This window comes from Scophthalmus maximus, chromosome 11, assembly GCF_022379125.1.
Source record: "Scophthalmus maximus strain ysfricsl-2021 chromosome 11, ASM2237912v1, whole genome shotgun sequence".
Lineage (NCBI taxonomy): Eukaryota > Metazoa > Chordata > Actinopteri > Pleuronectiformes > Scophthalmidae > Scophthalmus > Scophthalmus maximus.
Genome location: NC_061525.1, coordinates 24,087,501 through 24,105,000, shown reverse-complemented (window position 1 = coordinate 24,105,000; position 17,500 = coordinate 24,087,501). Strand labels below are relative to the sequence as shown.

The window sequence follows — 17,500 nt, the reverse complement described above, 5'->3', positions numbered from 1 at the left end:
CGGTGATGACGTGACGCAGACGGAGCGTCAGTGGCGGCGGACGCTCGAGCGACTGTACCTGATGTGACGCTCAGCGTTCCTCGACGAAGACGAGCCGATCGGGATGGATGGATGTGACGCGGCAACTGGCTCCGATCTGCAGCAGCCTGAGGGAGAAGGAAGAGAAAGGGATCTTATATATATGCATATGTTTACATTTAAAATGACTGAAATCGTCAAAACAGCGAATAAATGACCAGAAATGTGTTTTTTTATTTTGCAGAATATTGTGATGTCACAGTGAAGCTGACCTTTGACCTTTGGGATACAAAATGTCATCGCTCTGTCCCGTTACACATTTGAATGAAATTGTGTCACATAAAGTGACCTTTGACCCCCGAAATCAGGCACAAAAATCCTGAATCAAACACCCACACACACCCACACACACACACACACACACAGACACACACACACACACACACACACAGACACACACACACACACACACACACACACACACACACACAGTGACTGAGCTGAACTGCATCTGATTGGATGAGAAATAAGATCAATCAATGTGAGAGATTGAGATCTAATCAACAATCTGATCGGATCTGTGTGTGTGTGTGTGTGTGTGTGTGTGTGTGTGTGTGTGTGTGTGTGTCTGTGTGTGTGTGTGTGTCTCCCCTCTGCTCTCACACACATCGATGACTCACAGCGAGCTCGTTGATGTGTCAGTCTTTAAATGTGGGAGTGGTCCAGTCGAGTCAAGTCGAGCGTCGCCGGTTCTGTTGCTGGTTAATGAGTCTGTGGTCCGGACCTGCAGAGCAAAGCCTTCTGGGAAAGATTATGCTGTTGCTGCTCCAGTCTCATTAAGATGAGAGGACCGATAAGTGACGAGAGAGAGTCGGTCCAGTCGTCCTCCGTCTGTTAATCTGCATGTTGTCGTCGTCGCGGGAGTGTGTGTGTGTGTGTGTGTGTGTGTGTGTGTGTGTGTGTGTGTGTGTGTGTGTGTGTGTGTGTGTGTGTGTGTGTGTGGTGGACAGCTGCAGCCTCCTCCGTCTCCGAATGAAACAACTATTCTTCTTTTTCACTCTCTGGACGTTAGAACTCTTCTGTTGGACCTGAGCCCGATCAAACTGTCGTGGCTTCATCAGTCAAAGTCAACTTCATCCACACACACACACACACATGCACACACGCACACACGCACACACGCACGCACGCACACACGCACACACACGCACACACACACACACACACACACACACGCACACACTCGTGCGCGTCCTTTCATTATTTCCTGAGCCAAACAGAGTTCTTGTGCTCGTGAGGATCCACCGCCAAACCCTGACAGGTGGACTTTTCCCTTCCTGGTCATTAGCGAGCGGTTCAACACGGGACTCTGACGACACGTCAGCTCGAGGAAGATTCAGTCAAAATCCTACTGCACGGGGTCAAATGTCACGACGAGGAAAACTGGTGAGTTCGACAAACATCCAAAAAGTTATGAATAAAACATGGAACGTGACGCCTGACAGATGTGGGACTGAAGGAGAGGAGGATGAAGAAGAAGAAGGAGGACGAAGAAGACGAAGGAGGACGAAGAAGAAGAAGAAGGAGGACGAAGAAGAAGAAGAAGGAGGACGAAGAAGAAGAAGAAGGAGGACGTAGAAGAAGAAGAAGGAGGATGAAGAAGAAGGAGGATGAAGAAGAAGAAGGAGGACGAAGAAGAAGAAGAAGGAGGATGAAGAAGAAGAAGGAGGACGAAGAAGAAGAAGGAGGATGAAGAAGAAGAAGGAGGATGAAGAAGAAGAAGGAGGACGAAGAAGAAGAAGAAGGAGGATGAAGAAGAAGAAGGATGAAGAAGAAGAAGGAGGATGAAGAAGAAGAAGAAGGAGGAGGACGAAGAAGAAGGAGGAGGACGAAGAAGAAGAAGGATGAAGAAGAAGAAGGAGGAGGACGAAGAAGAAGGAGGACGAAGAAGAAGAAGAAGGAGGATGAAGAAGAAGGAGGAGGATGAAGAAGAAGGAGGAGGAGGACGAAGAAGAAGAAGAAGGAGGATGAAGAAGAAGAAGGAGGATGAAGAAGGAGGAGGAGGAGGATGAAGAAGGAGGATGAAGAAGAAGGAGGAGGATGAAGAAGGAGGAGGAGGAGGATGAAGAAGGAGGAGGAGGACGAAGAAGAAGAAGAAGAAGGAGGACGAAGAAGAAGGAGGAGGATGAAGAAGGAGGAGGAGGAGGATGAAGAAGGAGGAGGAGGACGAAGAAGAAGAAGATGAAGGACGGCTGAGGACATAAAGAAAGAGAGATCTACTTTATTGATCCCAAAGAGGGAGAGAGGAAAACATATGTGGGTGTTCACATAGAGAGGAAAGGATGAGACAGGACGGATGATTGGATAATTGATGGATGAATCATAATTATTGCATTGTATTAATTAATGCGTAGATTAATTGAGAGATTGATCCAATCACAGAAGCTCATTTCCTCCTTTACCCTTCTGCTGACGTGAAAACAGACGAGTCGAGGACGAAAACAAAGAAATAAAAAACTTATTAATAATCATTGATCAGCCTGATGAGGTCACTAATCCAGGATCACGCGTCGCTCTACTTCTCACGCTGGTTTCAATGAACCTTTACATAAAGTGTTGGAATGTAAAGCAGCCTCCTTCTTCACATAAGAACAGTAAGTTTGTGTTATATTGAAATGCCTCAGATACGTTTTATTATTATTATTATTATTAGTCGTAATGACTTTGGTTCAGAACGACAGCAGCACACGTTTTACAGATATGTGAATGAAGTGGTAGAGAGTCAGAGGGAGGAGGAGGAGAGGAAAGAGGATGGATGGATGATTGATGGATGGATGGAGGAGTGAACGCGCGAAGGGTTGTTCCGTCCTGAGAGAGAAGTATAAATTCAGCAGGGAGCCGACAGAAGACACACACACACACACACACACACACACGAGAAACATTCATGTCATAATTTTTTGTTGTGTGAATCTATGAGGGCAAAAGGATGCACGCAAGTGTGTGTGTGTGTGTGTGTGTGTGTGTGTGTGTGTGTGTGTTGGCAGAGGCTGGAGGCTGATGGCAGATGGTCCAGCTGACTCTCTCTCCCCTCCTCCCTCCCTCCAGCTCCAGGTTGGAGGGAGGGAGGAGGGGCATCCCGCCCGTGTTCATCCCCACCAGGACCTCTCCCCGTCTGGGTTCACGCCTCCTCCGCCTCCTCCTCCCTGTGGGCAGCTGAACGTTGTTGGATATAAAAACCTCATGTGCCACGCTCGCCTGTAGTTTCCTCCAGGAGGAAGTCACGAGGTGAAGTACAGTCTGCAGTGGTTCGCGGCTTCAGTCGGGTTTTTTTTACTCCCGTTTTAATGAGGCACACGAAGGAGGCGGTGGACGACACCCAACACAACCGCCAGGAAAGCTCCTAATGGTGATTGATGACGCTGAAGACGTGAAGATTATTGATTAGGACACACCCACCCACACACACACACACACACACACACACGTTACTGTACACACCACAGACTCTGTCGAAGGACACAGACGCTCGGAACAGCGTTCATTGAAACACAATGAACTGGTTTCAAAGTATTTAGTTCAACTTTAAAGCAGGAAAACAAACTGGACAGAAACCAAACTTAATCCACTTTGACAGTCATTTTTGTGATTTTCTGGCGCCATCTAGTGGTAAAGTTACATATCTGCAACCAACCGAGCGACCGACAGGGGACACTTTATGGCGGCGCACCGCCGATTCCATTTCCTGTTTCCGTCAGCGTCTGAAAATGCAACGTGAACGCGACGTATTCTGGAGTGTTTAGTTCAACAAGCGTCTTCAACACGACGTAGAAACATGGAGACTCACACGGAGGTCGGTCCACCTCATGAACTATATTTAACTTAAATATGAACAGAGTTATGGACGATATATTCAACTTATGTGAATAAGTTCTTCTGAATATTACACAGTGTAGAACCTGACCTCCGTGAGTCTCCATGTTTCAACATCCTGTTGAATCAGCGGTGCGCCGCCATAAAGTGTCCCCTGTCGGGGGGGCGTGGAGTAGATTAATAGATCAGAAGATGTATTCGTATTGATCGGAAGCAATACTATAAGAGGTTGAATAGATAATCAATGAAGGGGGGATGGATCTGTAATCGATCCAGAAACTGTGTCGATCCCTGAAGGCTCTTTTAGAGTGCAGATCTCAAAACCTTCAGATTTAATGACTTTTGAGATCCTGGCGTCTGTTTGTACAGTAGCCTGTTTGACTCTGATATCATAATACAATAATACATATCCTTTTCTTGTCTTATTGTTCTCCTCGTGTTTCCTTCATTAACGAATGTTCCCGTCTCCCCTCTTGAGAGTTGAACGTCCCGTTTCCCACGACCTCGAACGTGTCTGGTACAAACACCAGCGACCGGCAATTAGACAAATTAGTCTTTTCTTCTCTTTTGTCTTCATTAAACGTTAAAGTCTGTAACTTTAACCTCATTCAAAACAAACGAGCTCATGTGTTTCTATCTGGGGTGGTCCTTGTTTTCTTACGTCATTAAATGTGTTGTTCTCATCCAGATAACGGTGCGTTCCATGTGCTCGCCTGTCGCTGGCGTCACATCTCGTGTCGGTGATGAAATGTGAAATGACCAAACGTATGTTTCTACACAAACAAGAAAAAGAAGAATTGAATTTGAATGTGACGGCTTCTGTGGTCAACACAAACAATAAGATATTCTTTTCCAGTTTCCAATTTCCCCTCAGATGGTCAGTTGGAATAATAATAATGATGATTTTCCAATTCGACTCCCGTAGGAGAACATTCTTCTGGACTCTAAACGTGTTCAGAGAGCTAAATTAAAAAAACAGGAAAAAACTGAAAAGGCAATGAAGCCATCCCCAGTGCTCGGCTGGGGATGAAAGTAATGAGAAAGATAATTCATCCCAGTGGCGGAGAGACGTTCTGGTGAACTCGCATCCTCATCAATATTCATACAACGAGGTCCAGTTATCAACTCACGAGACGGAGTGACGCCGAACAGGAAGTCAGGAAGTGAAGACACTTCAGGGAAGACACAGCAACAGTGACATGTCGGACACGATCATAAGCCCCGCCCCCTGGTGTCTGGCTGCGGTACAGGTCTTAAGCCCCGCCCCCTCCATGTCATGTGAGGTCGTTCTTATGATGTTTGTTCATGTGTTCATGTTTCTGATCACTTTGCTTCCAATTAATCATTTCATGATAATAAGAAGACCTCATGATTGACAGCTGACCCCGGATTGGTCGAGCTTGTGTGAATGAGCTTGTGGTGTCGAGGCCCCGCCTCGTGCGTGCGTGTGCGTGCGTGCGTGCGTGCGTGCGTGCGTGCGTGCGTGCGTGTGTGTGTGCGTGTGTGTGTGTGTGTGTCTGTCCGTCCTCCCACGCTCCACGGATCCCTGGAGGAGTTTTCCAATATCGTGATTTCCCAGATTATCGATCCTCTCTCTCGTCTTCACCTTCGTCCTCTTGTGCAAATCCCCTTTCTCCTCTTTCTCCGTCCACCCGTCGTCCGTCCCCTCTTCCTCTCTTCTTCTCCTCCTCCTCTTCCCCCTCATCCACTGACTCTCATCCCCCTTTTGACAAATTATGACCATGTTTATATATATATATTCATATATTCACCAAAAGTCCCCAGATATGGGAGCTGCAGTTCCAAATACTTCATAATCAGGAGGCGCCACACTGCCACAGACAAGACGCCTCATAGATAAATGCTAAATATGAATCTGTTTTTCTTTTATCAACGAACCGAAGCCGACCTCCACCTCGTGAATCTCTCAAAACGCCAGTGAGGCCTGAACTTTTGGGGTCTGGGCGTGTCAATAATAATACTAAAGCAGTGTCATTGGCAGAGTCACCAGGAAAACTACTGCAGGTGATAAGAACGGGCTGACGGGATATTACAGGAGCAGAGATGTTCTCTGACAGAGCGTCGTCACGTTTAGAGAGAAGAAGAAGAAGAAACCAACAGAAGAGGACGAGCGACCGCGGGAGGAAGAAGAATGAGAAGATGAAGGGACGTGAAGGGAAAAGAAAGGAAGGAAATGAAAACATCCATTCACGGTTATGGTTCATGTGTTAGATAGTGAGGATGACAACTGAGGGCGTCCGTTCATTTCAGCGACACGCCGAGGAGGAGGAGGAGGAGGAGGAGGAGGAGATGAAGGTGGAGGAGGAGGACGGGAGGAGATGAAGGTGGAGGACGGTCAGAGGTCCTGACGAGGAGGAGGAGGAGGAGGAAGAGGAGGAGGAGATGAAGGTGGAGGAGGAGGAGGAGGAGGAGGAGGAGGAGGAGGAGGAGATGAAGGTGGAGGACGGTCAGAGGTCCTGACGAGGAGGAGGAGGAGGAGGAGGAGGAGATGAAGGTGGAGGACGGTCAGAGGTCCTGACGAGGAGGAGGAGGAGGAGGAGGAGGAGATGAAGGTGGAGGACGGTCAGAGGTCCTGACGAGGAGGAGGAGGAGGAGGAGGAGGAGATGAAGGTGGAGGAGGAGGACGGGAGGAGATGAATGTGGAGGACGGTCAGAGGTCCTGACGAGGAGGAGGAGGAGGAGGAAGAGGAGGAGGAGATGAAGGTGGAGGAGGAGGAGGAGGAGGAGGAGGAGGAGATGAAGGTGGAGGACGGTCAGAGGTCCTGACGAGGAGGAGGAGGAGGAGGAGGAGGAGGAGATGAAGGTGGAGGACGGTCAGAGGTCCTGACGAGGAGGAGGAGGAGGAGGAGGAGGAGATGAAGGTGGAGGACGGTCAGAGGTCCTGACGAGGAGGAGGAGGAGGAGGAGGAGGAGGAGGAGATGAAGGTGGAGGACGGTCAGAGGTCCTGAGGAGGAGGAGGAGGAGGAGGAGGAGGAGGAGATGAAGGTGGAGGACGGTCAGAGGTCCTGACGAGGAGGAGGAGGAGGAGGAGGAGGAGATGAAGGTGGAGGACGGTCAGAGGTCCTGACGAGGAGGAGGAGGAGGAGGAGGAGGAGGAGATGAAGGTGGAGGACGGTCAGAGGTCCTGAGGAGGAGGAGGAGGAGGAGGAGGAGGAGGAGGAGGAGATGAAGGTGGAGGACGGTCAGAGGTCCTGACGAGGAGGAGGAGGAGGAGGAGGAGGAGGAGGAGATGAAGGTGGAGGACGGTCAGAGGTCCTGACGAGGAGGAGGAGGAGGGGTTTGCGTTTCCCTGAGCTCACAAAACACCTAGGTCACCTGACCTGCTCTTCGTTACAATAACACAACATAAAAACACGCTGAAACTCTTATTCGTTCATCGTCGTGTGATCGGCGACGATTGGGACTTGAACTGTTTTCAATCTGGTGGAATCTCTCTACAAATATCAGATTTCATTATCATCATTATTATTAAAACCTTTATTTAACCAGGAGTAAGAACAACAATGTCCTGGCAACAGTCCAGAGACATGAGAATGGGGTCAGGTTCATTGGAGTCTCTAAATTGACCGTAGGTGTGAATGTGAGAGTGAATGGTTGTTTGTCTCTGTATGTGGCCCTGTGATAGGCTGGGACCTGGGTGAACCCCGCCTCTCGCCCAATGTCAGCTGGGTTTGGCTCCAGCCCCCCGCGACCCTTCAATGGATGAAGCGGTAGATGATGGATGGATGGATTCCAATCCAAGGAAGCCAAATACCTAAAAGCCCTTTTCCTCCTACAAACTTCCTGGACAGTTAGAAGGAATAAGTCGAGGAATAGTTTGGACATTTGTGCGTCAGATGTTATTCATTCATCGTCTACCGCTTTATCCATTTAAGGGTCGCGGGGGGTCGCTGGAGCCAATCCCAGCTAACATTGGGCGAGAGGCGGGGTTCACCCTGGACAGGTCTCCAGCCTATCACAGGGCCACATACAGAGACAAACAACCATTCACTCTCACATTCACACCTACGGTCAATTTAGAGTCTCCAATGAACCTGACCCCATTCTCATGTCTCTGGACTGTGGGAGGAAGATGGAGAACCTGGAGAGAACCCACGCACACACGGGGAGAACATGCAAACTCCACACAGAAAGGCCCTGGTTGAACCGGGATTCGAACCCAGAACCTTCTTGCTGTGAGGCGAAGGTGCTAACCACTACACCACCGTGCAGCCCCGTCAGATGTTAGAATATTCTAAAAATGATAATCTTCCTCGTTCCGTGGTGCGGGGTCGGTGGTCAGGATCACCACGGATATTAAAACCTCTGCTTGTGATTTGGTGTCAAGGATGTTGTCTTGGTCGGGATGGACTGAGGATGTTATCGTCCCGCTGCCATGAGCTGTCAGCGCCCAGAGTCCGTGTGACAGAGAGATTTGTGACCGGAACTAAACGGACATCGACAACGGCCTCAGACTCACGGACGACCGCCTGTCATCGGAGCGTCACTGTTATTCTTCGGAGGCTTCACTGTGACCTCGGTTAGAACCTCAACGTCGCCGCAGATGGTTGAAAACTAAACAATGTGAATAAGCAGCAAGTGACGAACGCGGGATGTGGAGAAAGAAACAGAGCCGCACACTTAAAGCTCCAGTGTGTAATATTCAGAAGAACTTAATCACAGAAGTTGAATATCTTGTCCATAACCATGTGTTCATATATAGTTAAATATAGTTCATGAGGTGGACCGACCTCCGTGTGAGTCTCCATGTTTCTACGTCGTGTTGAAGACGCTTGTTGAACTAAACATCCAGAATACGTCGCGTTCACGTTGAAATTTAAGACGCTGTCGGGAACAGGAAATGGAATCAGCTGTGCGCCGCCATAAAGTGTCCCCTGTCGGTCGCTCAGTTGGTTGCGGGTTTGCAACTTTACCACCAGATGGCGCCAGAAAATTACACACTGGGGCTTTAAAGAACTGTTTTCTTTTGTAAATGTTAGATAGGTTGTGCAAAAATATGTCAGTAGTGCGACGATACGACGACAACGCTGCTGTTTACATGCGAGTTTGGTTCATTTGGTGCTGCAGGAAAAAAGAGAAGAGGTGTTGATGAAGATAGATGGATGATAGAGTCAACGATGGCAAAGAGAGAGGACAGCAGGGGAGGGATTGTGGGAATAATACTGGTCTGTTCTACTCAATATTTTAACAGATGGCGCACACAAACAAACACACACACTCACACACACACACACACACTCACACACACACACACACACACTCTGTGTGTGTCTCACACACACATGCGCTCATGCTGTGTTTGCCAAACACACAGACTGGCTGGAACAGTGTGCTGACGTTCAGGAGAAGCTGGGCAGAGTGTGTGTGTGTGTGTGTGTGTGTGTGTGAGTGTGAGTGTGTGTGCGTACGTGTGTGTGTGTGTGTGTGTGTGTGTGTGTGTGTCTGGTGGGTGCGAAGGTTTTTGCGTGACCTGTCACAGGATAAGAATATATTTGTCTTGGTTTGGTTTTACTGTGCTGATTCTTTTTTTATGTGGATTAAACATGGGAACAGTACGTCAGTAAAAATTATTAATAGATAAAATACTGTCGGTTAATCTGAAACAAGAAAGAAACCGATGACAAACGTGACTGTGGACATGAGACGTCCACGACAACAAAGATCCATCACTGCCCTACAACGTGCACATGGAACCCGCCGACGTTCAATCTCTGTGAAACATTTTTGTATAGAAACATATTTTTCCCGTGTGTAACATCGGCTCACAGTCGCTTCCATCCAGCGGGCAGGAGGCGCGTTCGCAGTCTCCCCCGTGTTTGCCTCAACGCTTCCATACACCGAGTTCAGCTGTCAGCGAAGACGGCGTCGGAAAGAGACGAGGGCCTGCGAGCGCTCGTACATGCGTGTGCGTGTGCGTGTGCGTGTGCGTGATCACGTGTGACGTCAGCTGGACAGAACACGACAGTGTGACGATAGAAACATGCAACTCCCAGCGGACACAGTCTGTTCCGACTCGTGTCAGCTGAACTCACAATCTCATCTGTAACATTTTACCTTTTTCTCTCTCTCTCCTTTTATAACCTATAAATATCTCATATTTGACAATTTTGAATTACTCAAAGTTTTTTTGATATTAGTTATTTCGAGAAACAGAAACTGTCTCGTGGAGTTTTTACATCCACCGACGTCCAGAGGATCTCGAGGACGACATGGCGTCAGCTGAATGTTTCAACTAATGACACGAGTTTCACGTTGACACTTGGGGTAGATCAAGGTCGGAGGCGTGTCATCAGAATTTTATTTTTTAAATTATTATAATTGTGTGGAGAAAAAAATTGTTTGATTTTTTGTTCAGAGCTGATTTGATTTGACGTTTTAAGAGAAACTCAAAATGGGAGTGAGATGTAGAAAAAGGAGGGAAGGTTGGAGAGGAGGAGAAAGAGGAGGAGAAAGAGGAAGAAGAGGAGAAAGAGGAGGAGAAAGAGGAGGAGGAGGAGAAAGAGGAGGAGAGAGAGGAAGAGGAGAAAGAGGAGGAGGAGGATGAGGAGGAGAAAGAGGAGGAAGAGGAGGAGGAGGAGGAAGAGGAGGAGGAGGAGGAGGAGGAGGAGAAAGAGGAGAAAGAGGAGGAGGAGGAGGAGGAAGAGGAGGAGGTGAAAGAGGAGGAGAAAGAGGAGGAGGAGGAGGAGGAGGAGGAGAAAGAGTAGGAGGAGGGGGATGAGGAGGAGGAGGAGGAGAAAGAGGAGGAGGAGGAGGAAGAGGAGGAGGAAGAGGAGGAGAAAGAGGAGGAGGAGGATGAGGAGGAGGAGGAGGATGAGGAGGAGGAGGAGGATGAGGAGGATGAGGAGAAAGAGGAGGAGGAGGAGAAAGACGAGGAGGAAGAGGAGGAGGAGGAGAAAGAGGAGGAGGAGGAGGAGGAGGAGGAGGAGGAGGAGGAGGAAGAAGAGGATGATGATGAGGAGGAGGAGGAGGAGGAGGGGGAGAAAGAGGAAGAGGAAGAGGAGGAGGAGGAGAAAACAGGATGAGGAGAAAGAGGAGGAGGATGAGGAGGAGGAGGAGGACGGATCCTTGGCAGGTGGAGCGTAAACACTTTGACACCTTGTCACGCTCGGCCCTGAGACTCTGGCACATCACAGCGTGTGTGTGTTTGTGTGTGTGTGTGTGTGTGTGTGTGTGTGTGTGTGTGTGTGTGAGAGAGGTGAGGCCGCTCCCACCTGCAGGCCAATCTACTGTAGATCAACAGATGCACCTGCTCCGTGTGTGTGTGTGTGTGTGTGTGTGTGTGTGTGTGTGTGTGTGTGTGTGTGTGTGTGTGTTTGTTTTCGTTGAGTTTTGAAATAAGAAGGATCTCCGTCCAGACAAGATTTGTTTCCTTATCAGGTTTACACATTACAACGTTTAGACCTAACAACTTTTAAACAGGAAGTGCTGTCAATGACAGGAAGTGTTAGCGACCGCTGGTCGTCGAGTCGTGACCGATGAGATCCAATCAGGAAGTTAACGCGTCATCGTGTCGAAGCGAACCGAAACGGATCCAGCAGCACCAGATTTCCAACCTTCTCCGTTTTACTCGCCCTGAAACTCCGGAGCGGCGAGGACGACAGGCGCAACCATGGCAACAGTGATGCGTCTCAAAACGGAAACGTAGCAATGTGGGTGAAACCTAACAAACCTGTTACATGAAATGAGACATGTCACTGACAGAAAGGAGTTATTGCTCAGCGATTATGATGAAGAAAATCTTTTCTGGCATTTTTTTCTCACCGATATCTTTTTCCAGAAGCTTCTGTGAAGGTCAGACCAACAACACGAGACTCATTCATAACACAGAGCTGCTTCGCCTCGTTAGACGGCCATGATGTGATCACTGGTGATTTAAAGAAGAAATCTGAGACACAGCAGAGAACCCAGCTCCATTAATTTCTAATATTCAATACTACGCCTCATTTTTCCTTCATCAGAATCTAACCATCTCCTGCAGGACGACAGACAAACAAGAGCGAACGATCGCTGACGCCTGTCGAAAGACATTAATCACCGTTTATTTGCGACGACTCTACTTCCCGTCAGCGTTAACGGTTATCACCGCTAATTGTCCCGATGATTCAGCGTGAGCGAGTCTCACAAGGTGAAGACTGTCCGCGGATGTTTTACTGTCTTCATTTTGCCTCGACTACAGACACAGTAAATCCCCTCGGCTCCACGAGTCCTGCAGCACTGACTGTGAGATATGAAATATGAAATATGAAAAATGAAAACTGCCGGCTTCACCTGTCTCCCTGTCATTTCAGACAGAGTCGGCGGAAGAGGTTTTGGAGAAGAATTCAATGTATATGCACAAACATTTCTGCAGGAATTGATTTTTGGGAATCAATCCTTCTTTTTTTTTTTTTTACTGTGCCAGCTTCATAATTTGATATTTTTCTTCACCTCAGATATTTTGATGTAAGTCTGGAAGAATCTGAGGGAAAATTCTGTGATGATTAAACTGAATCAAACATATTGTTGAACATCATTTTCACCGTCTGATTAAATACAAGTCAAGTTTGTCGTGTCGTATTTTTCGGAGGAACGTTTTATTCCGTTTGTGTGTTTGACATAATTGTCATGTTTTCCCATTTGAACAGTTTTTTGTTGTTGCATTGATTGAGTTTTAATCGCTGCGGTCGTTTGTCACCGCTCGACGTTTCGGGGAAAAAAAGAATAAATATAACATAAGAACAAATAACAGGCAGCAGCCTGATTAACAAGCTTTTCTACATTTTCCACTTTGCTCCGGAGCTTGAACTCATTTGTCAAGGAATTCATTCTGACGATATTTGTGGCGTTGGAGCTTTTTAATAACGTCTATTTCAGAACAACACGTTAAGACGCGAACCTTGCTCAACCAATTTGCTCTCAGGCTTTGTCAGTAAAAAGGAGGTTTGGATTCAGCCAAACACTGGAGACATCCAGCCTGCTACACCTGCCAACGGACGCAATCGTATAGACCTACAACCAGCGAGAGCAATGAGTCACGTGGCGTCTGTTGAGCGACAGACGAGAGCAGGGAGGACACGTCTGTGACGTCTGTGACGTCTGTGACGTCTGTGAGGATGATTCCACAATGTCTGTGAACCAGTGTTGACGTTCTTCTCTCCGCGTCACGGTATAAGCCCCGCCCACTATCACATAATCGGTTGTGATTGGGACCGGCAAGGGGAAATCACTCCCCCAATGGAGGAGATCCAGACTGTAGCAAATTTAAATGAGCTCCCAGAATTCATCTGGGTGACGTCACACACACACACGAGAAGTCTTTCTAATCTGAGACATCGCCTCTTCCTCTCGTTCACACAGACAGTAAACTCCAGTTGTCTCTCATCAGATAATAAGTTGTCGTGAGCGGGAGAAACCTCCACTTTCAGCCGTTAGGAATAAAGACGTCGTTCTCTAATGAACCTCCAGGGATTCAAGGTTCTTTTTTCTGACGTAGGCTGCTGGTTGGTTGGCTGAGGATGAAAACATGTAGAAAGACAAAGACACACACACGGTTGTACAGGAATCCTTATTGGGACATTGCATCGCCTTAAATTCGTGAATGGCCTCGTATAAAGCACAAGATCCTGCTCCTCATCACGTTTTCAAGAGAGCTGCCATGTCCTCAAGCAATAATAAATTCTGCTGGACAGAAGTTGCGGGACGTTGCAATCACCATCACGCGATCAACATCAGGCACGAGCTAATTCTCATATCACTAAATCACCAACGAGGGAGAGAGCGACGAGAGTGAGAGCGGAGGAGGGCAAACGTGACAAACGATGACTGACAGAAACCGTAGGAGGCTGCAATCGGCATCAACCCAGCGTCGGCATCCGTCTCCTCCTCATATCACGTCTCCCTCCCCGTAAATAAAGAGATAAACGGGGGGGGGGGGGGGGGGGGGATGGATAGAGTGGGAGAGAGAGATGGTGAAAATGATGAATTGTGACTGACAGAAGTGGTGGGATGCTGCAATCAGAGATCACGTCGTCGCCGCCGCCGCCGCTTGCTGTTACATCCAAAGTAAATAAGACGGGAGACGAGGGGGGAAAACAGACGGGAGATGGATGGACAGACGAGGTGGAGGATGGAGGGTTGGGAGGTCGGGGGTGGTGGGGGGCTACACATCACATCCCACAGAGGATCACTCCTCCTCCATCACATTAACATCTCCAGGCGCTGAATAGCAGCTCAGCTGTGACAGCACTTATGTGCAAACATCACATCACGCCTGTGATTTATGGAAACATTACATGTACATCGACCGTTATTTTTAAATTTTCCCCCCTTTTGTTCTGTTCATGTCATGTCTCTGTGCTCCATTGCTTCTCATTTGTTCCGATGAAGTTTTTGTTTGTTGAAAAATGAAAATGAGACGATCAAACACAAATTATGTTTCAGTTCTTGACTGTTGTACCAGTGTTGTCATCAGTCACAGTGTCGTTCCTGATATGACCACTGGAAGCCACCATTCGTTTGCTCTACCTACCTACCTACCAATCACTCTTTTGCTTTACCTACCTACCTACCTACCTACCTACCAATCACTCTTTTGCTCTACCTACCTACCTACCTACCTACCTACCTACCTACCTACCTACCTACCTACCAATCACTCTTTTGCTCTACCTACCTACCTACCTACCTACCTACCTACCTACCTACCAATCACTCTTTTGCTCTACCTGCCTACCTACCAATCACTCTTTTGCTCTACCTACCTACCTACCTACCTACCTACCTACCTACCTACCTACCAATCACTTTTTTGCTCTACCTACCTACCTACCTACCTACCAATCACTCTTTTGCTCTACCTATCTAACAACCTACCTACCAATCACTCTTTTGCTCTACCTACCTACCTACCTACCTACCTGCCTGCCTATCTACCATGCACTCTTTTGCTTTACCTACCTACCAATCACTCTTTTGCTCTACCTATCTAACAACCTATCTAAAAACCTACCTACCCACCCAGTGCTAAACAGTTAGCACAGAAAAAAAGATACACAAAGAATGTCTGTTGGTCTCTACAGCCTTCTATACAAACCTAAACACACACGCACACACGTGCGCGCACACACCTCACATTCACCGACTTCCCACCACAAGAAAAGGGGAGTTCCCAGAGGACTACCCAGAGTGCATCAGTACATTCAGCTGCAGCACTCGCTCCCCAGACATCGTTGAGCTCCGATAGGCCCCGGAGGATTACATGCTGCAGAGGGTTTAGCCAATAGGAGCAGGCCATTAGCTCAGACGGAGTAAACACACGAATAATGAAGAGCTGAGAAAACTGAACTGCTGTTGCACACGTGTGTGTGTGTGTGTGTGTGTGTGTGATGAAGTATCACATTTCCTCCCTGGAAACAAGAGCCGATAATAAACCTGGCTCCACGAGGAAGCTTCTGGAAGTAAACTGGCGGCTGCCGGCGGAGCTTTGCCGGTTTCTCCCTCGAGCGATCGCCACCGGTGTTAAGTTGCAACGCCAGTGTCTCCTGAACCAGACGGAGGAAATCCGTCCCGTCTGTGGAGAGATATACGAGCTTACAAGGCGTCGGCCTTATCTGCTCTGCCCCTGCTGCTTCTGTTTAAGCTCCACCAGGGAGAGGATGAAGAGGACGAAGACGAGGAGGAGGAACAGGGAGTGAAGAATGGAAAAAGAGGAGCACGCAGGAAGTTCTGAGTAACACCAGTCACACGTAGCTCACCACGACACACGGGCAAAGAAAACACGATTGTCGTCTACTCGCGTCTTTGCATCGACTTTGTGTCATTTCACAATTATTGGCTTCGCGTTTGGGGCCCGCCACCTCTGATTAGAAGGCGCCAACATTATATGTATATATTTTGATATTCATTTTGATTTAATGATGTAAAATTGTCCCAAACGACTGTTGACTCTATGTCGCAGCAAGTTCGCACCATTCAAAAGTGTAAATGAGGTGTTGAGACAATTTCGCAGGATTTTCCATAACTTTGGTAAGAAATGTCGATATCAACAGGAGCTGATGTTTCATCACAGCACAGTCTTTTCATGTCACAGCATACAGCTCTGATACATTCACAGATGCCATTACAGCAAATCTGTAATCTGTCTTTCCCCCCCCGTTTTTTTTTAACATATTTGCATATAAATGGAGCCGCCTGCTAGAAAATGATCCACACGTTCCTCATTAAGTGGTAGTTTGTGAGCTGCAGATACAAACACGCCAGGCTCCTGACATCCCGTCTCTAATGAGCTCCGTCCAGGTTGTTGTCGACCGCAGCTGGACGAGGCCGTTCGCCATCAGGGAAACGAGCAGCGTCTGGCATGTGGGATCCTCCAGTGCAAATGTACACTCACGTTGACTGATGCGGGGCTTGTCGGCCGGTCGTCGGCGTTACAGACTCTGCCCCAGACAGCCCCTCGGTGCTGCACCAATATCTCATCGTCTGTGGGGGGGGGGACGACACATTCAGAACAAATCATGGACGCTTTAGAGCACAACGAGGGACACGGGGAACCAATCGGGTCACAAACCATCCATTGTCTACACCACTTTATCCTCTAAGGGTCGCGGGGGGCTGGAGCCAGGCGAGAGGGGGGGGGGGGTTCGCCCTGCACAGGGAGAACACACAGCCTGGAGAGAACCCCACAGACAGGTCCTGGATGGTTGGTTGGTCCCAACGGGGATTCAAACCAAGAACCTTCTTGCTGTGAGGCTGCCGCCCTGTTGCCAACCAACTTTATTAAACGCCTCATGTTTCTGTATCAGGTCCAGAAATGACTCGTGTTTTATGTTCTGCTTTGTCTGTGTGTTCCTGCGTCTGATGAATGAAGCTCTGCTGTGACTCGTAACGTCCAACAGTACATGTGCTTCACAATATATGGATTTTAATTTCAAATTTGTTGACAGTGACGTAGGATTTGACAAAGAAGACTCCACGATCACTCCCGCACAGATTCTGACGCCACATGGCGTCGCCACCACAAGATGGCGTCGCCACCACAAGATGTCGGCGCCTGAATCTGAGATATTTTAGCGTCATTATAAATACATGCAATTTTTTTCTTCATGTCATGTGTGTAACTAACGAATGCAGTTAATGTGACCTGACACTGACACAGTTCACTACGGATCTCAGATCGTCTCCTGCAGACGCAGTCTGGTCTCTGTCCATCACATTGACCCTGTGAGATGTTCTCACTCAGTTCATTCATTGAGAACAAGTCGATTTTTGCGTATAAGAGAGGAACATTGTGGTGGATGTGCTTCGCGCCCTCGAGCTGTGTGATCCGGTCCAGAGCGACACGGCATGAACGTCTTCTCCTCATGGAGGTGATTCATCCCGCTGGGTCCGGTACCTCGTCCGCGCGGCGGTTTCATGTCAGACTGTCAGTCACGTCCATTTTCTTCTTCATATTGAACCACTTCACTTCTCCCCTCTGCTCTAATGAAAAGCAAAGAAGAAATGAACAGTGAAAGAAACTCCCAGCCGTCGTCCAGCGTGTCATCAGGGAACTGAGTCCGCGGCGTGAATGAAACTAATGCACCCGTCCGACAATGTTTCCTGTGATCACTG

General features: G+C 48.2%; 1 protein-coding gene across 1 annotated transcript in view; it reads right to left on the bottom strand.

Moving 5' to 3' along the window:
- The window catches only part of si:cabz01090165.1 (uncharacterized protein LOC100333421 homolog), a 177,017-nt gene that overhangs the window by 49,451 nt on the left and 110,066 nt on the right, over nt 1–17,500 (bottom strand). Inside the window, exon 5 of the mRNA XM_035621891.2 lies at nt 59–146. The gene's annotated coding sequence lies outside the window, so the exon portion shown is untranslated. The remainder of the gene's footprint in view (nt 1–58; nt 147–17,500) is intronic.